The following is a 21,524-nucleotide window of genomic DNA, read 5'->3' on the forward strand; positions in this document are numbered from 1 at the left end:
AATTGTTTAAAGATAGAAACCAACCTGGCTTACACCGGTTTAAACTCAGATCATGTAAGAATTTAAAAGTCGAACAGACTTAAAATTTGAACGGCTACACCCAAAATTATATCTTAATCCAACATCGAGGTCGCAATCTTTTTTATCGATATGAACTCTCCAAAAAAATTACGCTGTTATCCCTAAAGTAACTTAATTTTTTAATCATTATTAATGGATCAATTATTCATAAATTAATGTTTTTAAAAATTAAAAGTTTTTTAAATTTTAATATCACCCCAATAAAATATTTTTATTTATTAAAATAAAATTAATCTTTACAATTAAAATAAAAAAAATATAAAGATCTATAGGGTCTTCTCGTCTTTTAAATTTATTTTAGCTTTTTGACTAAAAAATAAAATTCTATAAAAAATTTAAATGAAACAGTTAATATTTCGTCCAACCATTCATTCCAGCCTTCAATTAAAAGACTAATGATTATGCTACCTTTGCACAGTCAGAATACTGCGGCCATTTAAAATTTCAGTGGGCAGGTTAGACTTTAAATTTAATTCAAAAAGACATGTTTTTGTTAAAGAGGCGAACATTATTTTTGCCGAATTCTTTATTTAAACTTTTCATTAAAATTTATCTAAACATAAAAATATACTAATTCTATCATTATTTCTTAACTTTAAAAATTAAAATTAATATTCTAATAAATAACTAAAATATAATAAATAATTCAATTTATAAAATAAATTATAACACATTTTTTAATAATTGCTAATTCTAAGCATATATTTATTAAATTTATTTATTATTTTTAAAAATTTATTTTATAGCTTATCCCATAAAATATTAAAATTATAAATTATTAATTTAAATAAAAAAATTAATAAATTTATAATTTCTGAATTAAATTCATTTCTTAGAAAACTAGATACCTTTAAAAACGAATAACATTTCATTTCTAATATAATATTATAAATAATTTTATTACATTAACTTATATATTATATTAACTCTTTTAAAATCGAGAAAAATATATTTATACTTTTTATTTAATAAACACTGATACACAAGGTACAATAAATTAAATTTTCTTTTTAAATAAAAATTTTTCAAATTATTTCAATTTTCTTTTACAATACTATTAAACTATTATTAAAATTATTTTTTCTTTAAACAATACTAAAACTTTAAATTTTACAGTTATTTCTAATATTTAAATTTTAAACAAAAAAAAATTAATAAATAAAAACTAATCAATCTATATTGATTTGCACAAAAATCTTTTCAATGTAAATGAAATGCTTTACTTAATAAGCTTTAAATTGTCATTCTAGATACACTTTCCAGTACATCTACTATGTTACGACTTATCTTACCTTAATAATAAGAGCGACGGGCGATGTGTACATATTTTAGAGCTAAAATCAAATTATTTATCTTTATAATTTTACTACCAAATCCACCTTCAAAAACTTTTTCATAATTTTATCCGTATAAATAATTTTATTGTAACCCATTATTACTTAAATATAAGCTACACCTTGATCTGATATAAATTTTTATTAAAATTATTGAATATTATTATTCTTATAAAATATTCTGATAACGACGGTATATAAACTGATTACAAATTTAAGTAAGGTCCATCGTGGATTATCGATTACAAAACAGGTTCCTCTGGATAGACTAAAATACCGCCAAATTTTTTAAGTTTCAAGAACATAACTATTACTACTTTAATATTTATATTTACATTTTAAATAATAGGGTATCTAATCCTAGTTTTTTAAAAAAAATTTTTAGCTTCAATTATTTTTTATAAAAATATTTTGAATATAAAATTTCACTTAATAAATTCAATTTTCTTTTAATTTATAAATTTAACTAATACTAAAAAAATTTATTTGTATTATTAGTGTAACCGCGACTGCTGGCACCAATTTGGTCAATACTCTTTAATATTGCTATTTCTAAATTTCTTTAATTAATAATACTAATTACTGCGAATAAATAAATTATAAATATTTTTAAAATAAATATAAATTCATACAAAAATTTACATATAAAAGAAAATAATAATAAATTTTTAAGCCAAAATAAAACTTTAAAATTATAATAAAAATTGTTAATAAAATTCACTAGTAAAATTTTATTTATAAAAATAATAAAATTTAATAAATAAAATTTTATAAATAAATTTTTATAAAAATAATTTTTATTAATTACTAAATCTGATAAAATCCCTGCAATAAAATAATAATTACAATTAATAAATTAATGATTTTAAATTTTAATTACTAGTAAATAAATTAATTATCTGATAATTTTATTCCCCCCGAATAAAAAATTTCTTATTAAATAAAAATTCTTGTAAAAAAAATCATAAAAATTTAATTATTTATTTATTATACTTTTTATAAATTTAAGTTAATAAAATAATAAAAAAAAAATTTCAAAATAAATAATATTTTAATAATAAAAATTAATAAAATTAAATTTATTTATAAAATTTTATAAAAATATTTAAAATTAATTTAAAAATACAATGATATATTATAAATAAATTTATAAAACTATTAAAAATTTAATAAAATTAAAAATATAAATATTTTACAATAATAATAATAAAATTATTAACATTAATTAAATAATTTTTATAAATTAAAAAAAAATTAATTAATAATAAAATTATTGATATTAATTAAATATTTTTATAAATTAAAAGAAAATTCATTAGTAATAAGATTTCTCCAATTTTTTTTTTTTTTTTTTTAAATGTACAATTTATATAATATTATTTATTATATAAATTTACAATTTATAAAATATTATTTATTGTTGAAGAATGACCATCTCTAGCAATGCACGCATGTATTGACAGACATATGAGTATGTAGACGTATGTATGAGTGAGAGACGTAACGAAGCGACGTTCTCTTATCTCCCTTTTTGTTCTCCCTTTCGTTCGGTCTCTATCTGCCTGCGAGCAGAGCATTTATTAGTCACAAATAAACCTTACATATGAATGGTTGCGTTTTTACTTTTCGGTACAAGAACTTCCCTCGCAACGGCAGCAAAATTCTGTCCAACAGGTTATGGGCCCAGATTCGGATTTTGTAAATTAAAAGTAAAGTGATTGTTTTAGTTACGAACTATTAGTTACGAACTATTAACATCGGTGTGACTCAGAGACTAAACGATAATCAGCAATGAGCGGGATGTATCAAATAGACAAATTAGAGGAGGGAAATTATGACTCCTGGTGTATTCAAATGCGGTCTGTGTTGGTGCACGCTGAATTGTGGAGTGTGGCATCTGGTGACCTGCTACCAACGAATGTTCCCGAAGGTGTGAATTGGCAGGCCAAGGATGAAAAGGCGCTGGCCATGATCACATTGAGTGTGAAAACTTCACAGTTGGGATACATTAAAAATTGCAGTAAGTCGTCCGAAGCATGGAACAAATTAAAGAGTGTTCATCAACCAAGTGGACCTGTACGAAAGGTTCAACTGTACAAGAAATTGCTAAGCAAGCGCATGGACCAAAGGCAAAGCATTTCAAGCTACATTAATGAGTTCGTGGATATTCTTGATGGCCTTGGGTCAGTAGGAATCGAGCTAAATGATGAACTGCGCTCAATTGTTTTGTTGTCAAGCCTTCCAGAACAATTCGAAAATTTCGTTGTCGCCATAGAGACGCGCGACAGTCTGCCGACTTTCGATGTTCTATGCGTAAAACTGAAGGAAGAAGGCGAACGAAAGGGAAACACAGAAGATCAAAAGGAATACGCAAAGGCATATACCGCAGTACATAAGCCGGCCGCGCACAGAGCGCTAAAGAAGAGAAACAATACAATGATATGTTTCAAGTGTGGTGAGCGCGGGCATATGAAGGCTCAGTGTAAGAAGGAGAGCGCAAATGTGGAAAGGGCAGCAAGAGTGGAGAACAAGCAGTGCAGTCTATTAAATGCGTTGGACGCAGATAATTTGAAAAAGAGTATGTGGTGTTTGGATAGTGGTGCCACAAGCCACATGTGTTGTGAGAAACAGTTATTCACAAAGTTCGAGAAACACACAGAAATGATTGGTCTGTCTGACTCCGGTTTCCTAAAAGCTGAAGGAAAAGGGGAAGTAGAGCTGAAGACAGAGATATGCACGCTGCTGTTAAAGAATGTTCTCTATGTGCCCGAAATGAATGGAAATTATTTCTCGGTGAGCAGCGCTGTACAGAATAAATGTTTCGTCACTTTTGGACAAGAATATGCACGAGTTATCCAAAATGGCGAATGCATTGTAAAGGCGAACAGAGTTGGAAACTTGTATATGTTTCGAGGAAAACAAAACAACTGTTTTGCGGCGGTTAAGGCTGATGGTGCCCTGTGGCATAAAAGGTACGGCCACTTGAACATCAGTAGTATGAAAGATTTGATCAGCAAAGGAATGGTGCGCGGCATTGAAAATATGGTTTTCCCGGCGAATATGAATTGCAAAACATGTATGGTCAGCAAGATTCATGCGCAACCATTTCCTGTTGCAACCACCAGTAGAGCTCAAGATATATTGGAACTAGTTCATGCAGATGTGTGCGGGCCCTTTGGCACACAGTCGCTTGCTGGATCAAAGTATTTTCTAACCTTCATCGATGACAAATCAAGGCGTATATTTGTGTATTTCCTGCGGACAAAGGATGAAGTCTTCCAGAAGTTCGTCGAGTTCAAAACCCTGGTTGAACGGCAAACGGGAAAAAGTCTCAAATGTATCCGGAGCGACAATGGCGGTGAATTTGTCAACAAATCGTTTGATGAATTTCTGAAAACTAATGGGATTGAGAGGCAGCTGACAATGGCGTACACTCCACAGCAAAACGGCGTTGCTGAGAGGGCAAACCGCACTCTGGTGGAAATGTCAAGATGTATGCTGGTCCAGTCAGGATTAGGCGAATCCTTGTGGGCTGAGGCAGTCAACGCAGCTGTGTATGTACGGAATCGATCACCGACCAAGGCGCTGACCAGTGGAAGCCTATGGAAGCGTGGACTGGTAAGAAACCTTTTGTTGGTCATCTAAAGGTTTTTGGCTCCGTTGCAGTAGCTTTGGACAAGGGTCCAAGGAAGAGTAAACTTCAACCAAAAGGCAAAGAATATCGCATGATTGGATATTCAGTAGCGGCTAAGGGCTATTGACTGTATGACCCTGTGTCTCATCAGGTGATTGAGAGGCGAGATGTTGTCTTTGACGAGATCCAAGACGACAAGGATACAGTCACATTCGAACTTCCGAAGGCAGAAGTTAGCATGCAGTCAGGCGGCGATACTGATGACATTGACAGCAGCGGTGGAGACAGCAGCCATGGTGCAAGCGTTGACGGGGAGAATCCCAGTAGCAGCGGTACTGATGGGTACGAGAGCGCAACAGAAAAGGTTGAGTCAGATGAGCCAGCTCCTCGCGTTGGACCTGGCAGACCAAGGCTGATTCGGACCGGCAAACCTGGCCGTCCGAGAAAGGAGTACAACATTCTTGGTGCTCTGGTTGCCAGCGACGTAAAGATTCCAGTATCCTACGAGGAGGCGTTGATCAGTATTCATGCATCACATTGGTCCGAAGCGATGCAACGCGAATATGAGGCATTAATGGCAAACGAGACATGGCAGTTGGCAGACTTACCGGCAGGACAACGAGCAGTTGGATGCAAATGGGTATATAGCCTGAAACGCGACAAAGATGGTCAAATCGAACGATTCAAGGCGCGGCTGGTGGCAAAAGGTTGCTCCCAGCAGTACGGCATAAACTATGCGGAAACATTTTCTCCAGTCTGCAGACTGGAGAGCGTGCGATTTATTCTTGCGCTAGCAGCAGAATTGAAATTATATGTCAACCAAATGGATGTATGTACGGCATACCTCAACAGTTACCTGAGCGATACGGTGTACATGAAGCAACCACAAGGGTACATTGATCGAGCTTATCCAGCGAAGGCTATGCTGCTTAAAAAGGCAATATATGGATTGAAGCAGTCAGGAAGGGAATGGAATTCGAAGCTGAATGGCGTCCTGACTAATCTGGGTTTTGTTTCCTGTGACAACGAGCCGTGCCTCTACCAGCAGAGAGGGAAAGGTAACTTATCGTTAATCTTGGTATATGTTGACGATTTACTTATAGCATGTCAGTCCAAAGAGGACATGCTCGGTATCAAATCGGCTATTTCAAATGCGTTCGAATGTATCGACAAAGGTGTTCCAGAGCTGTTTTTAAGCATGGAGGTGCACCGTGAAGGTGAGCTTGGGCCTATCACCATAGGCCACTCGCAATACATCAAGGAACTATTGCAAGCTCACGACATGGACAAATGTAGACCAGTGGCTACTCCGTTGGATGCGGGGTTCCAGGTGGATTGTACTAATGAGCAGTGTCAAAAGGTTGATCCTGTCATGTATCAATCCATGATTGGTGAGCTGATGTGGCTGGCACTCACAACCAGACCGGACATCTTGCATTCAGTTGCAAAGTTGGCCCAGAGGAACAAAGATCCGCACGCAGAGCATCTGGCTGGTGTGAAGCACGTTCTGAGGTACTTGGCAGCGACGATGAACTTCAAACTACACTACAAAGGGTGTCACCAGCCACTTACTGGATATGTGGATGCGGATTGGGGCGGCGATCGAACTAACCGGAAGTCGTATACGGGCTATGTTTATTTTTTGGCAGGTGGCCCAATTTCTTGGCGATCAGAGAAACAACGCAACGTGGCACTTAGCAGCACGGAGGCAGAATACATGGCACTGTCGGCTGCGTGTAAGGAGTCCATATTCTTACGTCGCTTAATCATTGAAATTGGCTGTGGAGATGAAGCTACCTCAACTACCTTATATGGCGATAATCTGAGCGCACAAGAGCTGACTAGGAACCCAGTGCATCACTCAAGGACCAAGCATATTGATATTAGATATCACTTTGTACGACAGATTGTAGAAGAAGGTCAAGTTAAGTTAAAGTATGCTAGTACAACAGATATGATTGCAGATATCTTGACCAAGAAGAGAAAGCATGTCGAATTTACAAAATTATTAAATTTAAATTGAGTTAAATGGAAGCATGCACGCATTGAGGAAGGGTGTTGAAGAATGACCATCTCTAGCAATGCACGCATGTATTGACAGACATATGAGTATGTAGACGTATGTATGAGTGAGAGACGTAACGAAGCGACGTTCTCTTATCTCCCTTTTTGTTCTCCCTTTCGTTCGGTCTCTATCTGCCTGCGAGCAGAGCATTTATTAGTCACAAATAAACCTTACATATGAATGGTTGCGTTTTTACTTTTCGGTACAAGAACTTCCCTCGCAACGGCAGCAAAATTCTGTCCAACATTTATTAAATAAATTCATATTTTATTAATATTTCATGAATTTTATTTTTATATTATTAAAAATTTTTTATATACTAGTTCTAGATTAATAGATAATATATATATATATAAATGTTTAATATATTATTATATAGTTAACAATTTAAATAAAAAATTTCGCAATCCAAAAATTACTACATAAAATGTAAATAAGATAATTGTTAATAATTTATCTAACATTTCTTTTATTTATATATATATATGTATGTTTATTAAATTATTATATATTTATATATTTATATATAGTTGATGATTTATATAACATATATATATATATAGAAAAAAAAAATTATTTAATTATTTTTTTTTATTTAAAAATTTTTATACTAAAATGTATTATTAATTAAAAAACTAATTATTTTTTAATTTTGTAATTTACAAAAAAAAAATAATAGAATAAAAAAAAAAAAAAAAAAAAAATAGGAGAAATCTTATTATTAATGAATTGCCTGATGAAGAACGTAGAACTAAAAATAATAAATGTAACAGAGTTTTTCGTGACAGTACTTAGTAATGATTCGTTAAATGTATATCATGATAACGTTAAGTGTGCATTTACAAACATTGTAAATATTCCTGAAAACATGAACGATGACTGGGAAGTAGGAATTACAGACTTATATCTAAATAAATGTATAAAAAGCAGGCCTGAGAATACCTCAATCGCATCTGAAGAAACAACAGAATTCGTTATTAGCTTAGTAAATGGAGAAACATTTCGATATGAAAATGAGTCAATAGAGTCTGAACAGTTTCAAAATGGCTTGATTTTTGTTTACACTGACATTATCAAACCAAGATGTGTTTGAAATAAAAGACCTCGATGTCTTCGAGTATTACATTATAATGGAAAAGAGCAACTTATACAATTCAACAATATTGAATATTATCCCATTGAAATATGGTTTCCAAAAGAAATTTCGATCTTAATTACCGATTCCAAAGGGTATAAAGTACCATTTGAATCTTCAGCAATTCCAATTTTTGTTACCCTTCACTTTAAAAAACGAAAAGAAATGCTATAAATAATACTGTAAAGATGGAAATTTATTCAGAGTAGAAATAACCACCATGACGAAATCTTATCAACAATATTATTTAAATCAGTGTGGAGGATGGTTGAATCATATAGGAAGTCTTTATGTTTCACCCAGAGTTATCCAACAAGTTAGAGGAATTGTGAATTTTTTTAGTGGTCTTTTTAATTACATAAAACCACTATTCCTTTCGGGGATAAACGCTATTAAAAACCAAGCTTCTGAGACTGGAAAGGCAGTAATAAATGAGTTTGGTCGAAAACCTTTAAGAACTATTATCCAAGAACAAAGTAAAATTGCTTTGCAAAACCTGTCAAATAAAGCCATTAATAAGTTAACCCGATTCCAGAATGGGGCAGGTAAAAAGAATAAAAAGAGAAGGTCTAGGAAAAAACTATCTCATTTATCATCTAAAGAAGGAAGCAAACATACGCAGTCGAGACCCAAAAAAAAAAAAATCAACAAAGTAATTAACTATAAGAGACATTTTTTCTAAATCAAAATGACCACCCATATTGAATGTATGAAAAGCGAATTGGATCTCTTTGAGCCACATCCTACACAAAGCTCTATTCTGAGAACAGAAGAAGTTTCATATAACCCCATAGCTTCGTTGGACAGTGCTTCTTCAATTGAATTCGTTTGCTTAGGAAATGGGGAAACATATCGAGACCTGTCAAGTGTTTACTTAAGACTTGTTGTGCAACTAAGAAAAAGTGATAATACCAACATTGAAGGAAACGATGTTTGAGTAGTGAATAATATTTTGCATTCAATGTTTAGAAGTTCGTCCGTATATTTAAATAATATTTTGGTTTCTCAGAGTGATAATAACTATCATTATAGATCGTATTTGCAAACGATTTTAAACTATGGTAGTGATGCCAGTGAAAGTCACTTAGCCACTCAAGGTTATTATCCTAATTATGGTAAATTAATATCTGGTAGATACGTTAACACCGATGGATCCATTATGCTCAAAAATATTTTTCAAAACAGTAATAAGGTTGAACTATTCGGAAAAGTTCATGGAGATATATTTAATCAACCAAAACTGCTTATAAATAATGTAGATTTGAGGATTACTTTTAACATTGAAAAAACAGCATTTTATTGAATGGAATCTGAAACTGAATCAAATGTTAAAATATTGGAGGCCCAACTATTCATGAACCACATAACTATTAATCCGAGCATTTTATTAGCTCATCATCATGTTTTACAAACTAAAAATGCCATTTATCCATACAGCAAAGTTCAAGTAAAATCATTTACAATATATCCAGGAAATAATACATTATCAATTGACAATGCAGTTATTGGACAGCTTCCCAATTTTTTGGCTTTTTGCATGGTAAAAAATAAATCATATTCTGGAAATCGGGCATTAAACCCCTTCCATTTTGATCATTTTAAAATTCAACGCTTTAATCTATTGGTTAATGGAGTACAAGTAACATCGCAGGCACTTGAGTTTGATTTCTCGAACTCTGAAAATGCTCAAAGCTCTAGAGGATATAATATGCTATTCAGATCAAGTGGAATAAAACATTATGATCGAGGCTTACAAATTACAAAGGAAATGTTTGATAAAAATAGTTTTATATTAGCATTTGACCTAACTGCAGACCATCACAATTCAACTGTATGCTCAAATTTAATATCACAAGGAGCCATCCGAATTGAAGGACGATTTTCGGAGCCTCTTACAGAAGCAGTTACTTGATGTAAAAATGACTCAATAAATTCATTCAAAAGCATCAGTATTATTTATTTATTTATTAAATTAAATTAACAAATTATCTGTTAATAATGGTACTTAGATTAAAGGCGGAAAAAGATAAGTTAAAAGTTAGCTAAATTTAAATGATTATAAATATTGCATGCAATTAGTTTAAGAGACAGTTCAGGGGATAGGGTTTGACAGAGGGAGTTATAATTATGGCATAAAACCCTAAAAGGTTCATGATCAGCATAACTAGACCTACATATGGGTAGACGGATAGGCCTAAAAGTACGAGTAGGTCTGGATGGAACGGCCAAGTCAATCTTACCCAAGAGAGTTTGGGAGTCAACAGTCCCAAGAAGGAGCTTGTGCATTTCTACCTGAAATCTACTTATTCTTTTTATGTAATCCTCACTTGGAAGAAACCTGTTTCAAACGAATCCTATGATTCTCTTTTAATAAGAGGAAGTGAAATTCAACCAATCAAAAGTAAAACAGCAAACATTTAAAAATGTCAAACAACCCTCAAACAGGTAGGTCATCCCTTTGCAATGAATCTAATAGCTGATAGCTTAGAGGTATTTTTTAAGTGTTTCCTGAAAAACGGATTCGATGCCCTTGAACCTTTCTACTTTCTCTATAATTTATATTCCTCCTTTGTGTACCTAACACTGTCCCATAGCAAAATGCATATATAATAACTACTTTCCTCATTATACTCTTAGTTAAACGGACAGGTCCATTGATGGCATGGACAGTAAGGTTATCGTCTTTTATCTCGGAATCTGTATAATTTTCTTTCATGATGTTGATCGATGATCCCGAGTCAGCGATACACCTTAATATTCTTTTATTAATGGTAATGTTTATATAGGGTCCTCCTCGGTTTCTTCCGAGGCGGCTTGATGAAAATTTACGTCCATCTTCGTTTGGCCACTCTGGCTCTCCCTCCCTCTTTAAGTAGGTTGGTTGGGTCCACTCCCACTAGCTTGGTTTTGAGATATTTGCTGATTGAATGGATTCTGAGCCCTACCTTGATTCAAGGAATTTTTGAACTCATTGTATAATCCAGGATTTTGGGAATTTTGATTTTGATTTGTTCGATTAGTCTGACCTGTTCCAGATGAACTCTGAGTTTGATTGTGATAGTTAGTAGTATTATAATTTGGATAATAGTTTCCAACATTCTTTCGATTTGATTGAGACGATTTCGATTGATCTTTATTTGTACCTGAATCTGTTGTACTAGCTTCGTACAATCCTTCTTCTTGTGCTGCCTTCTTAAGATAAGACAATGTGGTAATATCTTTCTTGCTAAGGTCATGAACATTCTGTCAGGAAGTTTTCGAGTAATGACATCTTTAATTGTGTTGTTCAAAGCGTTTTTATAAATGACATTATTTTCTGGTATGTTTTCTAAGTTTAGCTTATATTTTATTAATAATGCTTTTATCTCTAATTCTTCTATAAACTTACGAAGACTGCCGTTGAATCTGGTGGTGTATAGTTGTCGTAAGAGTTCTTCATATGGTGTGTGATTTTTGAACTCGTTGATCAGCGCCGTCTTCAGTTCGAGCCACGTGTTGGGTTGTATCATTTGCGATATGCGTTCTGCCTCTCCTGACAGTTGGATCTCGGTCGCTCCAAATAGGATCCTTTGTTGGCGAAGATCTTCAGTTGGATATAATCCGCATACATATTCCATTCGTTTGATAAATGAGCTTAGCTGTCCAGATGAACCGTCATAGGCAGGTATTTGTCTGATCGACAGCAGTGCCTGGTTCAAGTGGATTTCGCTCAATGATAGTGGTGGTAACGCCATGTTGTTGGTGTTGATTGGGTTTTGTTTTGTTTTCAGTAGTTTTTAACTTTATTTTGGTTCACTTGTAAATTTTTTTGATTTTGTATTTAGTGTTTCACTGTTCTTGGTGGATCACTATCTCCGCTTACTTCAGTTCACTTAATTTTAGTTTTGCAAATCGTATGTGCTCGTAACACATAGGTTCTTTGGCGGATTTCACAATTTTATTAACGATTCCGGGATTACGTGATCACAGTAATTAGAAATTACACAAGCTGACCATTACCGAAATATAGGAGTTAATTTTAAACGAAATCCTACCGACTGCGCCAGTTAAATATCCGCAACTCGAAATTTAGTTTTTAAAAAAGATTTTATTTTTAGTACTTAATTTCTTTATGTCACAAGATTGGTTAAATTCCCCGACTTAACTTTACGTCTGCTTGTCTCAAACGGAACTGATCTCTCTCTGCTGCTGGCTAGTTTCCATGAGCCCTTCTTTTGGAACTCTGGCTCTGGCTTCGGGCGTTGCTTTCCTCGGCTGCATCTTCGTGTCGGTGGCGTACGTGCCTGGATCGATGTTGATGAAACAATGTGGTCCATTGTTTATATTATGGGGGGCCCTAGCTTGGAGTATGGGAAGAAAGAGTTATTGATTCTTGAGGGGGGTCCTGTTACTTGTGTGGATGGGGTGGATGAATTGTACATAAACATAATGTGTATGGGATGTGGGGAATTATGGATATGTCACTCCCCCAACGTTTGTTATCAGCCTGTCCCTAGGCGATTACCCTCGGGTATAGTGACGGGGTGTCAAGTGCGGTGGCTGAGGTTGGTTCCTCTTCTGCTTCTATTATAGGGTTAATACATTTAACCGTGACTCTTTTAGAAGTTTTCTTAAATTTAACAACTACATAACTTAGTAGTACTAATATAATTATGACAAATGAAATTAGTAGACTTATTTGTAATAGGTTACTATATTTGGTGTATTGCATAATTATTTCATTAGTTTGGACATACGACAGTGGTTTTATTTTAGTTATGTTGTTGTTGACATAAACATTCTGGGCAAAATCTAACATTGTGTTTGATATTGTAAATTCATTTAATTGGATTGAACAGTTGTAGATTTTTATAATGGTATTTCCTTCCGCTATGATTTCTTGGTTTACACAATTTTGGTTTAGCGTTGTTTTTGGAAGATTCCATGTGATTAGTATATTGGGTTCAAAGTTGAAAGTTTTGAAAAGTTTTGGAATATGTACATTTAGTGGGAATTTGCATTAAAATTTTGGATTAAATATACCGAGCCTAGTTAATTGCATACCTAGTTCTATATCTTCGATATATTCTGTGAAATATTGTAGATTGAATATCAAAATTTCTATTTGTTGATTCCTGTCTTTTTCTTCATTTAGTTTGTTTATAACGTTTATTCCGCTATTAACTGCATCTATTACCAAATTTAGTTCATTCATTTGAATGCTATGGCTGGCTAAATTTTCTATTTTTGTTCCAAATCGACTTTATCTTCCTGATCTAGTGTTCCAAAGAGATATTTGTGGGCTGTTCCTACTATATTGATTAGGCCTCTTTTATTTCTTTTGGTTATTTTTAGCCCGTTCATTTCTCTTTGCAATTTGTCTACTAGATATTTTATTTGGATTATGTCCTGGAATTTAGTGGCTTGCATTAATAAATTTTGGTATAGTTCTTCGGTTTTAGTTACATTAACAGTTAGATAATGGTTTTCGTAATTGATAGGTATTGTTAATCGATCCAGTTTTGAATATCATATATCCGTTTTGGGATTTTATAGGATTTATTTCTATGTTTTGACCCTGTGCCATTACGATGGTAATTATGAGGGAGATGAGGATTTTAATTGTGTTGAAGTTCGCCGATTCCATTAACTTCCTCGGTTTCTCTGGAATTATTATATTTGCTTCTATTAGATTTCTTCTTTTTCTTGAATTTTGATTTATAATGAGTTATTTTCCTACCCCTATTCTTTTCTTCATAATGTTTTCGTCTACCTGTCTAATTTCGCCCGTCCTTTTGAAAGAATTTGTTACCTTAGACTTAACTAGAGGTGATAGTTTATAGCGGGTATCTACTTCATACTCTATGCGGTTTTTATTTAATTGAGTGATTTTATTCAATTTATTTAGTTGGGTGTCATAATCAGGTGAGCCTGCATAAATGAATATATCAGCTGGTGTCCTATTTGTGGTATTATGTTTGGTTTTATGATTATAAGTATAAAGAATTAATTTAAACTTCGTGAATCTATCTTCTGGGTTATCCTCGCTAGATATTATTCTTAATTTTTCATTTACTGTTTTATGAAATCTTTCTACGTCAGATATTCCATTTTTGCTGGAAGTGATCTCTATTTTGACGTTCTCCGCATTCAGCCATGCTTGCAATGCTGTGCACATAAAAGCTGAATCTTTATCGGCTTTGATTTCAATTGGTTTGCCCATCTCGTTAAAAACTTTCATGATGGCTCTTTTTGCTTCTAACCAGTCACGACTTTTTAATTCTACAAGAGTGGCAAACTTCGAGTATACGTCAATACATGATAGGAACTGTTGGTTACCAACCATATAGAAATCTATGACGTATTTCTCTCTGATGTTCAGTATTTCCGGTGTAGTTTCGAATGCCAACTTCGTATTTCTATGCTCTGTTTTGGCAATATTACAAGTAGGACATTCGTTTATGATGTTTTGGATTAGTTTTTGATAATCCGGGTAATAGTATTTTCCCCTAAACCAATTGACGGTTTTCTCTATCCCTGGATGGAGTAAGCCTTTATAATTCTTTAATATGGTTTCTTTAAATTCAGCGTAATTCTGAATATCTAGGAGTTTCGTGCTTGATTTAATAGCTTTGGTTATATTGTTAGAATTAATGATTTCTAAATAGGCTTTTTGGAATGGAGGAAAATCTATTTCGTTATGGAAATATAATGCGCTCTTTTTGGTGCATAGATATTCCTTTATTATATCCTTCGCTAAGGTGTTAGTCATTTCCTTATATGTGATCTTGATGATTAGCTTGTGAAAATAACGAATTGCTTCTACCTTATCTTCATTGCCTTTTATTAGCTCAATTTGCCGATTGTAATAGTTAATTGGTCTTTCCGTGATAGCAATGTGATTTAGATTGTCTTCCTGTGCGCTATGTACAGTTGCACCAACGCTATTGGAAGCTTCTCCAAGGAGATTTTCATTAATCTTTACCCTTGATAAGGCATCAGCTACATGATTTTCTTTGCCTGGTAGATATTTCATTTTAAAATCAAACTCATTCAGTTTTATTTTCCACCTTTGTAATTTCATATTTGGCTCCTTGAGGTTGTTCAACCAAATCAAGGGTTTATGATCGCTTTGTATCTCGAATGTTCTACCGAACAGGTATGAACGGAAATACTTGGTTGCCCATACGATCGCTAATAATTCCTTTTCGATGGCTGAATAGTTTATTTCATGTTTATTTAGGGTTCTGCTAGCGTAGCAGATCGGTTTGTGTTCTTGTGACAAAACCGCTCCCAATGCTATGTTACTAGCGTCGGTTGTTACCGTGTACATTTTGTCAAAGTCTGGGAACGCAAGGATAGGGTCTGAGGTGATGAGTACTTTTAGTCTCTCAAATGCCTCGACGTACTTTTCTTCCTTGGGGTCTATGACAGCTCCTTTCTTCAGTTTGAGTGTCATGGGTTTTGCTATGTTTGCAAAATTAGGAATGAATTTCCTGTAGAACCCGCACAGACCTAAGAATGACTTTATTTGTTTAGTCGTTTCTGGTATTGGAAATTTGACAATGGCAGAGATTTTACCTGGACTTAGTACTATTCCTTCAGTAGTGACTACATGACATAGGAATTCAGTTTCCTTTTTCATTCACATTTATCCATTTGTAGCTTCAAGTTGGCGTCTCTCAACTTTCCAAATACTCTCCTTAGTGACAACAAGTGTTCTTCCAATGAAGTGGAAAATATAATGATGTCATCTAAGTATACAAAGCAATCTTTGAAGATTAACTCTTCTAGCAGATTGTTCATACATCTTTGGAAGGTAGCTGGGGCAGTGGTTAGCCCAAAGGGCATACGAGTGAACTCGTAATGTCCATGCTTAGTGGAGAACGCAGTTTTGGGGATTGAGCTAGGTTCCATGGGTATTTGATGGAAACCTTTTGCTAAATCGATTGTCGTAAAATACTGACATTTACCTAGTTTGTCTAGGATTTCATCCATTCGTGGAGTTGGGAATTTGTCCTTAACTGTTATTTCATTTAGACTTCTATAGTCTACTACCATTCGATATTTTTGCTTTCCTGAAGCATCTATCTTCTTCGGAATCATAGATATGGGCGAGCAGTAAGGAGAATTCGACTTTCGAATTATTCCCTGCCTGATCATATCTTTGATTTGCTGGTTTACCTCCTGATCATGTATCTGGGCATATTTGTATGGTCGTCTGTAGACCGGGTCTTCATGTTGAGTTTTGATCTCGTGCTTGATTGTACTTGTGAAAGTCAAATTGTCACCTTCTCTGTACTGCACATCCTTAAACTCATATAAGACCTTCTTTAACTCTTTCCTCTCTTCGTCGTTTAAGTGTTCCAATCTTAATTGATTACATTCCCTTAATTCACTGTCTAGAGCGGAAGCGAAGTATTGATCTCCCTCTGGAGATGGGTCAAGGCACTTAGGTGCGATCTTCTCTTCTTTTGTAGAGGGATCAGTGCACTTCTGTGCGGTCTTGCCGGCTTCAACTCTGAATGATTGGGTACGACCTAGCTTCTAGTGTTACAGTGTCATTTCTTTAATCGATGACGGCTTTACTTGCCATCAAGTATTCTCTTCCTAATAAAATATCATAATTTTCGGAAAAGTTATGTATGTAGAACTTTTGTTCGGACGGACATGTTTTGTTCGCATTCCTCATTATACTCTTAGTTAAACGGACAGGTCCATTGATGGTATGGACCGTAAGGTTATCGTCTTTTATCTCGGAATCTGTATAATTTTCTTTCATGATGTTGATCGATGATCCCGAGTCAGCGATACACCTTAATATTCTTTTATTAATGGTAATGTTTATATAGGGTCCTCCTCGGTTTCTTCCGAGGCGGCTTGATGAAAATTTACGTCCATCTTCGTTTGGCCACTCTGGCTCTCCCTCCCTCTTTAAGTAAGTTGGTTGGGTCCACTCCCACTAGCTTGGTTTTGAGATATTTGCTGATTGAATGGATTCTGAGCCCTACCTTGATTCAAGGAATTTTTGAACTCATTGTATAATCCAGGATTTTGGGAATTTTGATTTTGATTTGTTCGATTAGTCTGACCTGTTCCAGATGAACTCTGAGTTTGATTGTGATAGTTAGTAGTATTATAATTTGGATAATAGTTTCCAACATTCTTTCGATTTGATTGAGACGATTTCGATTGATCTTTATTTGTACCTGAATCTGTTGTACTAGCTTCGTACAATCCTTCTTCTTGTGCTGCCTTCTTAAGATAAGACAATGTGGTAATATCTTTCTTGCTAAGGTCATGAACATTCTGTCAGGAAGTTTTCGAGTAATGACATCTTTAATTGTGTTGTTCAAAGCGTTTTTATAAATGACATTATTTTCTGGTATGTTTTCTAAGTTTAGCTTATTGTTTATTAATAATGCTTTTATCTCTAATTCTTCTATAAACTTACGAAGACTGCCGTTGAATCTGGTGGTGTATAGTTGTCGTAAGAGTTCTTCATATGGTGTGTGATTTTTGAACTCGTTGATCAGCGCCGTCTTCAGTTCGAGCCACGTGTTGGGTTGTATCATTTGCGATATGCGTTGTGCCTCTCCTGACAGTTGGATCTCGGTCGCTCCAAATAGGATCCTTTGTTGGCGAAGATCTTCAGTTGGATATAATCCGCATACATATTCGATTCGTTTGATAAATGAGCTTAGCTGTCCAGATGAACCGTCATAGGCAGGTATTTGTCTGATCGACAGCAGTGCCTGGTTCAAGTGGATTTCGCTCAATGATAGTGGTGGTAACGCCATGTTGTTGGTGTTGATTGGGTTTTGTTTTGTTTTCAGTAGTTTTTAACTTTATTTTGGTTCACTTGTAAGTTTTTTGATTTTGTATTTAGTGTTTCACTGTTCTTGGTGGATCACTATCTCCGCTTACTTCAGTTCACTTAATTTTAGTTTTGCAAATCGTATGTGCTCGTAACACATAGGTTCTTTGGCGGATTTCACAATTTTATTAACGATTCCGGGATTACGTGATCACAGTAATTAGAAATTACACAAGCTGACCATTACCGAAATATAGGAGTTAATTTTAAACGAAATCCTACCGACTGCGCCAGTTAAATATCCGCAACTCGAAATTTAGTTTTTAAAAAAGATTTTATTTTTAGTACTTAATTTCTTTATGTCACAAGATTGGTTGAATTCCCCGACTTAACTTTACGTCTGCTTGTCTCAAACGGAACTGATATCTCTCTGCTGCTGGCTAGTTTCCATGAGCCCTTCTTTTGGAACTCTGGCTCTGGCTTCGGGCGTTGCTTTCCTCGGCTGCATCTTCGTGTCGGTGGCGTACGTGCCTGGATCGATGTTGATGAAACAATGTGGTCCATTGTTTATATTATGGGGGGCCCTAGCTTGGAGTATGGGAAGAAAGAGTTATTGATTCTTGAGGGGGGTCCTGTTACTTGTGTGGATGGGGTGGATGAATTGTACATAAACATAATGTGTATGGGATGTGGGGAATTATGGATATGTCACTCCCCCAACGTTTGTTATCAGCCTGTCCCTAGGCGATTACCCTCGGGTATAGTGACGGGGTGTCAAGTGCGGTGGCTGAGGTTGGTTCCTCTTCTGCTTCTATTATAGGGTTAATACATTTAACCGTGACTCTTTTAGAAGTTTTCTTAAATTTAACAACTACATAACTTAGTAGTACTAATATAATTATGACAAATGAAATTAGTAGACTTATTTGTAATAGGTTACTATATTTGGTGTATTGCATAATTATTTCATTAGTTTGGACATACGACAGTGGTTTTATTTTAGTTATGTTGTTGTTGACATAAACATTCTGGGCAAAATCTAACATTGTGTTTGATATTGTAAATTCATTTAATTGGATTGAACAGTTGTAGATTTTTATAATGGTATTTCCTTCCGCTATGATTTCTTGGTTTACACAATTTTGGTTTAGCGTTGTTTTTGGAAGATTCCATGTGATTAGTATATTGGGTTCAAAGTTGAAAGTTTTGAAAAGTTTTGGAATATGTACATTTAGTGGGAATTTGCATTAAAATTTTGGATTAAATATACCGAGCCTAGTTAATTGCATACCTAGTTCTATATCTTCGATATATTCTGTGAAATATTGTAGATTGAATATCAAAATTTCTATTTGTTGATTCCTGTCTTTTTCTTCATTTAGTTTGTTTATAACGTTTATTCCGCTATTAACTGCATCTATTACCAAATTTAGTTCATTCATTTGAATGCTATGGCTGGCTAAATTTTCTATTTTTGTTCCAAATCGACTTTATCTTCCTGATCTAGTGTTCCAAAGAGATATTTGTGGGCTGTTCCTACTATATTGATTAGGCCTCTTTTATTTCTTTTGGTTATTTTTAGCCCGTTCATTTCTCTTTGCAATTTGTCTACTAGATATTTTATTTGGATTATGTCCTGGAATTTAGTGGCTTGCATTAATAAATTTTGGTATAGTTCTTCGGTTTTAGTTACATTAACAGTTAGATAATGGTTTTCGTAATTGATAGGTATTGTTAATCGATCCAGTTTTGAATATCATATATCCGTTTTGGGATTTTATAGGATTTATTTCTATGTTTTGGCCCTGTGCCATTACGATGGTAATTATGAGGGAGATGAGGATTTTAATTGTGTTGAAGTTCGCCGATTCCATTAACTTCCTCGGTTTCTCTGGAATTATTATATTTGCTTCTATTAGATTTCTTCTTTTTCTTGAATTTTGATTTATAATGAGTTATTTTCCTACCCCTATTCTTTTCTTCATAATGTTTTCGTCTACCTGTCTAATTTCGCCCGTCCTTTTGAAAGAATTTGTTACCTTAGACTTAACTAGAGGTGATAGTTTATAGCGGGTATCTACTTCATACTCTATGCGGTTTTTATTTAATTGAGTGATTTTATTCAATTTATTTAGTTGGGTGTCATAATCAGGTGAGCCTGCATAAATGAATATATCAGCTGGTGTCCTATTTGTGGTATTATGTTTGGTTTTATGATTATAAGTATAAAGAATTAATTTAAACTTCGTGAATCTATCTTCTGGGTTATCCTCGCTAGATATTATTCTTAATTTTTCATTTACTGTTTTATGAAATCTTTCTACGTCAGATATTCCATTTTTGCTGGAAGTGATCTCTATTTTGACGTTCTCCGCATTCAGCCATGCTTGCAATGCTGTGCACATAAAAGCTGAATCTTTATCGGCTTTGATTTCAATTGGTTTGCCCATCTCGTTAAAAACTTTCATGATGGCTCTTTTTGCTTCTAACCAGTCACGACTTTTTACTTCTACAAGAGTGGCAAACTTCGAGTATACGTCAATACATGATAGGAACTGTTGGTTACCAACCATATAGAAATCTATGACGTATTTCTCTCTGATGTTCAGTATTTCCGGTGTAGTTTCGAATGCCAACTTCGTATTTCTATGCTCTGTTTTGGCAATATTACAAGTAGGACATTCGTTTATGATGTTTTGGATTAGTTTTTGATAATCCGGGTAATAGTATTTTCCCCTAAACCAATTGACGGTTTTCTCTATCCCTGGATGGAGTAAGCCTTTATAATTCTTTAATATGGTTTCTTTAAATTCAGCGTAATTCTGAATATCTAGGAGTTTCGTGCTTGATTTAATAGCTTTGGTTATATTGTTAGAATTAATGATTTCTAAATAGGCTTTTTGGAATGGAGGAAAATCTATTTCGTTATGGAAATATAATGCGCTCTTTTTGGTGCATAGATATTCCTTTATTATATCCTTCGCTAAGGTGTTAGTCATTTCCTTATATGTGATCTTGATGATTAGCTTGTGAAAATAACGAATTGCTTCTACCTTATCTTCATTGCCTTTTATTAGCTCAATTTGCCGATTGTAATAGTTAATTGGTCTTTCCGTGATAGCAATGTGATTTAGATTGTCTTCCTGTGCGCTATGTACAGTTGCACCAACGCTATTGGAAGCTTCTCCAAGGAGATTTTCATTAATCTTTACCCTTGATAAGGCATCAGCTACATGATTTTCTTTGCCTGGTAGATATTTCATTTTAAAATCAAACTCATTCAGTTTTATTTTCCACCTTTGTAATTTCATATTTGGTTCCTTGAGGTTGTTCAACCAAATCAAGGGTTTATGATCGCTTTGTATCTCGAATGTTCTACCGAACAGGTATGAACGGAAATACTTGGTTGCCCATACGATCGCTAATAATTCCTTTTCGATGGCTGAATAGTTTATTTCATGTTCATTTAGGGTTCTGCT

This window comes from Drosophila miranda, assembly GCF_003369915.1.
Source record: "Drosophila miranda strain MSH22 chromosome Y unlocalized genomic scaffold, D.miranda_PacBio2.1 Contig_Y1_pilon, whole genome shotgun sequence".
NCBI lineage: Eukaryota > Metazoa > Arthropoda > Insecta > Diptera > Drosophilidae > Drosophila > Drosophila miranda.